The sequence below is a fragment of the Salvelinus alpinus genome, chromosome 4 (assembly GCF_045679555.1).
Source record: "Salvelinus alpinus chromosome 4, SLU_Salpinus.1, whole genome shotgun sequence".
Classification (NCBI taxonomy): Eukaryota; Metazoa; Chordata; class Actinopteri; order Salmoniformes; family Salmonidae; genus Salvelinus; species Salvelinus alpinus.
Genome location: NC_092089.1, coordinates 45,566,908 through 45,573,799, shown reverse-complemented (window position 1 = coordinate 45,573,799; position 6,892 = coordinate 45,566,908).

The window sequence follows — 6,892 nt, the reverse complement described above, 5'->3', positions numbered from 1 at the left end:
AGTAGCCTTTTATTTCTCTGTATCTGAAACTGGTGCGCCATCCATTAGTGATTTGGGAGGACAGTGGCACTCTTGGCAAAGCCCAAAGGACTTTAATTACGTTTGGCCACTGGGGGGAGAATGTCTAAAATGAACAAAGGGAGATGGAGCCGGTTCTCTATAATTAGCCAGGTTCACCTTTACCACCGAATGGAGTTCACTTACTTTAATTTGAATTAAAGTAGTACAACAAAACAAGCTAGTGGACTACATTAGTGTCACATACTCCATTTCACATATATCAGACCTGATCGAAATCTGAGAAAACACAACGAGGAATGATTTGCATCATTGTCAAAATCTTGACAAAAAAATCAACGCTGTTGATTAATGTAGATATTTCTAGCCAAAAACAAAACATGTACAGAATAACAGAAAGATAATGTTGTGTTTCATCAGAATGATACCGTAAAGGATCATAATCTGTATAATATGAATAATCTTCATGTTTTTCTCTGCACGGGAAGGAGCCTGAAATTAAGAATGAGCTCTTTCTTGAGGGTTTTTCTTTTTGTGGCGGCTGCCACAGACAGCTGGTCAAAGACCTGCTAACAGGCTCTGCTTGGTTAGCGGCCAGCACTTCGTTTTGTAACCAAGAAGATTACATTGGGATTATTTGTTTTGGGTGGCTCTGATCCATCCTTAAATATTTTTATATAATGAAAACAAGGGGAAAACAAAAACAAAACACACTCCCTTCTCCAAAGCAAGACTCAAGAAATGAATTAAATGTAAATGCTAATCTCAGACAAAAATGTAATTAGTAAAACATTGTTGTGATGAATTCGTTAAATGTTTTTGCAAAACAGAATCATGTGTTGGTAATGTTACTTGGTTGATGCAGATAATAGATTCTGGGATACTGGGAATTTGTGAAACTGGCTTTCATCTGTTATAATAGTTTGACCACCATTTCAATTTGAGTTTAAAATCTATAACAGACCGAAACAACCAACCAACCAACCAAGTAAACAAACACACACATACCCACACACAAAATAGTAACTGTGGTGCATGGAATTTCAGATGATGTCAAAGGTCATCCTAACACTATTCCGTGGTCAAAACATGGAACTCCAAATAGACCTATCAGCTTTTAAACCCACAGTGAAGCCTCAGCTGTTTTCTCTTGTGGCTCTGCTTGGCTCTTCTAATGAGCAGGCCCATAATGCAGAGCGCTCAAGTATTCTTTAAAATATTGGCACCGCTATAAAGTGAACGTCACTTAGCTACAGTCTCCCAGCTCATTTCACTTTCTCTTCTGCACAGTGAGTGTTTGACCCTGGTCTAAAAATATGCGTTGAAGACCGAAGCATGAGGCACGCACCACTTTAACTAAATCTTGTCTCGGACTACTAATCCCTAAAGAGCAAACTTGGAGATGGAGCAGCACGTGGCAGATGAGATCTACCAATTTTGAAATAAAATTGTGAATGAGCTGGCAGTCTGCGGAATTGAAATGGGCTTTTCATTCTGTCTGTGTGATGCGGTGCATGAACTTTAATCCCATAAACAGTAGAGGGAATGAAAATAACAGACGTCTGCACAACGATCCCAGCTATTATGATTAGATATTAGGAATCATGAATGGCTTTGTTCCATTGCCAGATATGATGGTATCCCTTGATAATTTACACATCAGCACATGTCAAATCAAATCAATTTGCATTTGTCACGTGCTTCGTAAACAACAGATGTGGACTAACATTGAAATGTTTACTGACGGGCCCTTCTCAACAATGCAGAGAGAAAGAAAATAGAGAAATAATAGAAAAGTTAAACACGTAATAATTAAAGTAATAATAAACTGTATACACAATGAGTAACAATAACTTTTCTACATATAAGGGGTACCAGTACCGAGTCAATTTTATTTATTTTTTCCTTTATTTAACTAGGCAAGTCAGTTAAGAACAAATTCTTATTTTCAATGACAGCCCTTGTTCAGGGGCAAAACGACAGATTTTTACCTTGTCGGCTCGGGGATTCAATCTTGCGACCTTTTGGTTACTAGTCCAACGCTCTAACCACTAGGCTGCCTGCCGCCCCAATGTGCAGGGGTACGAGGTAATTTAGGTAGATATGTATATATAACTAGGAATAAAGTGACATATAGTAAACAGTAGCAGCAGCGTATGTGATGAGTACAAAAAGGGGTCAATGAACATAGTCCGGGTAGCTATTTGGTTAACTATTTAACTAACTATTTAGCAGCCTTGTGGTTTGGGGGTAGAAGCTGTTCATGTCCTGTTGGCTCCAGACTTGGTGCAACGGTACTGTTTGCCGTGTGGTAGCAAAGAGAACAGTTTATGACTTGGGTGGCTGGAGTCTTTGACATTTTTCGGGCCTTCGTCTGACATTGCCTGGTATAGAGGTCCTGGATGGCAGGGAGCTTGACCCCAGTGATGTGCTGGGCCGCACACACTACCCTCTGTAGCGCCTTGCGGTCGGAAGCCAAGCAGTTGCCATACCATGCAGCCAGTCAAGATGCTCTCAATGGTGCAGCTGTAGAACTTTTTGAAGATCTGAGAGCCCATGAAAAATCATTTCAGTCTCCGGAGTTGGAAGAGGCGTTGTCATGCCCTCTTCCCAACAGTGTTGGTGTGTTTGGACCATGATATGGACACCGAGGAACTTGAAGTTCTCGACCCGCTCCACCCAGCCCCGTCGATGTGATTGGGGGCGTGCTCAGCCCTCCGTTTCCTCTAGTCCACGATTATCTCCTATGTTTTGCTGACGTTGAGGGAAAGGTTGTTGTCCTGGCAACACACTGCCAGGTCTCTGACCTCCTCCCTACAGACTGTCTCATCGTCATCAGTGATGAGGCCTACTACCGTCATGTCGTCGGCAACCTTAATGATGGTATTGGAGTCATGTGCAGCCACAAAGTCATGGGTGAACAGAGAGTACAGGAGGGGACTAAGCACGCACCACTGAGGGGGGTGTTGTTGCCTACCCTCCCAACCTAGGGGGGGTCCCATCAGGAAGTCTAGGATCCAGTTGCAGAGAGAGGTGTTCAGTCCCTGGGTCTTTAGCTTAGTGATGAGCTTGGAGAGCACTATGGTGTTGAACGCTGAGCTGTAGTCAATGCACAGCATTCTCACATATGTGTTCCTTTTGTCCATGTGGGAAAGGACAGTGTGGAGTGCAATAGAAATTGCGTCATCTGTGGATCTATTGGGGCGGTATGCGAATTGGAGTGTGTCTGAGATGATGGTGTTGATGTGATCCTTGAACAGCCTTTTAAAACATTTCATGGCTACCGATGTGAGTGCTACGGGGTGCTACGAGATTACCTAGGCGTTCTTGGGCACAGGGACTATGGTGGTCAGCTTGAAACATGTAGGTAATACAGACTGGGTCAGGGAGAGGTTAAAAATGTCAGTGAAGACACTTTCCAGCTGGTCAGTGCATGCTCGGAGTACGCATCCAGGTAATCCATCTGGCCCTGCGGCCTTGTGAATGTTAACTTATTTAAAGGTCTTACTCACAACGGCTACGGAGAGCGTGATCACACAGTCATCCAGAACAGCTGGAGCTCTCACGCATGATTCAGTGTTGCTTGCCTCGAAGCGAGCATAGAATGCATTTAGCTTGTCTGATAGGCACGCATCACTGGGAAGCTCGCGACTGGGTTTCCCTTTGTAATCCATGACAGTTTGCAAACCCTGCCACATCTGTCGAGCGTCAGAGCCGGTGTAATAGGATTCGATATTAGTCCTGTATTGACGCTTTGCCTGTTTAATGGTTCGTCAGGATTTCTTACAAACGTCCGTGTTAGTGTCCTGCTCCTTGAAAGCAGCAGCTCTAGCCTTTAGCTCAGTGCGGATGTTGTCTGTAATCCATTGTACGGTCACTGTGGGGACAACGTCATCGAGGAACTTATTAATGAAGCTGGTGACTGATGTGGTAAAATCCTCGATGCCCTCGGATGAATCCCAGAACATATTCCAGTCTGTGCTAGAGAAACAGTCCTGTAGCTTAGCATCCACTTCATCGGACCACTTCCATATTGAGGGCATCAAATCAAATCAAGTTTATTTTATATAGCCCTTCGTACATCAGCTAATATCTCAAAGTGCTGTACAGAAACTCAGCCTAAAACCCCAAACAGCAAGCAATGCAGGTGTAGAAGCACGGCATCACTTCCTGTTTGAGTTTTTGCTTTTAAGTGGGAATCAGGAGGATAGAGTTATGGTCAGATTTGCCAAATGGAGGGAGAGGGAGAGCTTTGTATGCGTCCCTGTGTGTGGGGTAAAGGTGACATGCAGTTTTCCTGCATTAAAATCACCAGCCACTAGGAGTGCCGTCTCTGGATGAACATTTTCTTGTTTGCTTATGACCCTATACAGCTATACAGCTCGTGTGGTCTTAGTGCCAGCATTGGTTTGTGGTGGTAAATAGACAACCACGAAAAATACAGATAAAAACTATTTTGGTAAATAGTATGGTCTACAGCTTATAATGAAGTATTCTAACTCAGGCGAGCAGAAGTTTGAGACTTTCTTAATATTAGAGATCACGAACCAGCTGTTGTTGACAAAGAGACACACACCCCTTGAGCTTACCTGACACTGAAATTTTGTTCTGTCGATGCATAGAAAAAACAGCTAGATGTATATTATCCATGTCCTTCTTCAGCCACAACTACGAGAAGCATAGAATATTACAGTTCTTCAGGTCTCATTGATAGGATAGTCTCGAACGGCGCTCGTCCAGTTTGTTCTCCAGTGATTGTACATTCGCCATTAGAACAGAGGGTAGAGGCAGTTTATTTACTTGACGTCATAGTTTCATCAGGGTGCCTGCATGTTGGCCTGTTTATCACCATCTCTTTCTCTTCTGAGTGTCTGGGATTAGGGCCTGGTCCGGGTTGAGCAGTATGCCCAGCGCCGCCAACTCGTTGAAATAAAAATCCATCTCCAAATCAAGGTTAGTTATCGCTGTTCTAATGTCCAAAAGCTCTTTCCGGTCATAGGAAACGATATCACAAACATTATGTACAAAAAAAGTTAAGATCAGCGAGAAGAAAAAAAACACACAAAATTATACATTCCAGCGCCATTCCTCCCCATGTGCAAAGCCAAAGGAGGAAGCCCCTAAGTGACATTACATCCCAAGCCTTACGGTTTAACTAGTTACCCCAAAACTAACAGCTGTCACGTGGATTTTGTGCCAATGTCACTGATGGTATTTCAGTACATACTAAGGTCTACCAACACTAAGATCAGAATGTGGTTGGATGCATTCTATGCAATGATAGATTTCCCATCCAGGGCCTCAAGTCTTTGTTGTAATACAATCTGTTGCTAATTCTCTGAACACTGATTGACTGATTCAGGACAGGCTCAGCCATTCACCAGATGCTTTTATCTCGAGCGACTTCAAGTCAACACATACAGTAGGCCTATTGGTACATGTAACCCGTGTGGAAACCTACAACCCCATGCTCCATCTGAATGAACAATCTACAAAACTGCAGTTATTCATTATCTAGTCTGATTCTCTAACCCTTTCAAACGATGAAAGAATGCCCAGCTATAATGGGACAAGTGGTTATTTTCAACACATATGGATGTTCCAGAGTTGCGGGACATTCAAATCACACAATCCTGCCTACCCCCTGGTTTATCATGGATTTATTGCATTGAGAGATGATACAGAATATATTTAACAGTCAATTTAAAAATCAATGTACTGGAATTAAAATCCAGCTTCTCCTTTTATTAACTATCTCTGCCGAGAATGAAATAAAGACTATACTTGAATCTGTTGTCAAAACACATTTTAAAACCCTCTAGTTTAAATGCATTTCTCTGAATTGGTCAGTGACAAGTGCACTGTAACGGCTGTCTAATTCCTCCTCCTCGGATGAGGAGGAGGAGTAAGGGTCGGACCAAAGTGCAGCGTTGAATGTGGACATAATGATATTTATTAAAGTAAAGACGAAACACGAAAACACTTTAACAAACTACAAAACAAATAAACGATGTAGACAGACCTGGACTTGAGAACTTACAATATACGAAGAACGCACGAACAGGAACAGACTACATACACGAACGACAAACGAAACAGTCCCGTGTGGTAGACATACAGACACGGAAGACAACCACCCACAAACAAACAGTGTGAACAGCCTACCTTAATATGGTTCTCAATCAGAGGAAACGTAAAACATCTGCCCCCTAATTGAGAACCATATCAGGCAACACATTGCACCCAACATAGAAACACAAAACATAGAATGCCCACCCCAACTCACGCCCTGACCAACTAAACACATACAAAAACAAGAGAAAACAGGTCAGGAACGTGACATGCACACAGTTCACATCTGAATTCAAACCCAGGCATACACATATTTCAGTAGATTGGAAAAAATCTGAATGAATGTTACTCCATATACAGATACTGGACAGCGAATAAACAAAACAGATGTATAATTCTCCTAACAAAATATATGGATTGGTTGTAAATTCCAAAGCTTCTACTGTGGAATTGCTGTATGGATCTTATGAATCTTGGTGTGTATATATAAACATGCTGTATATATGGTTGTTTATGATTACTTTGTTGCTCTCATAGAACAACACAACGATCTCAGATTACTTATTATTATAGTACCAGACCAGCTTAGTCAAACTGGAGATCCCATCCCATGACTCAGTCACGGGATTGGTCATATGATCAGAGCAGAGGATCCTGGGAGGTGATCTGCTTCCAGTTTTGTGGTGTGCTCAATGGTATGCACAAAAACAGGAAACAGATGTGGCCTCCCCTCCAACAGCTCTGTCAGGTCTCACTGAATATTGAACGGAAATTCAAGTAAATAGGAAATCAAATATGTTTA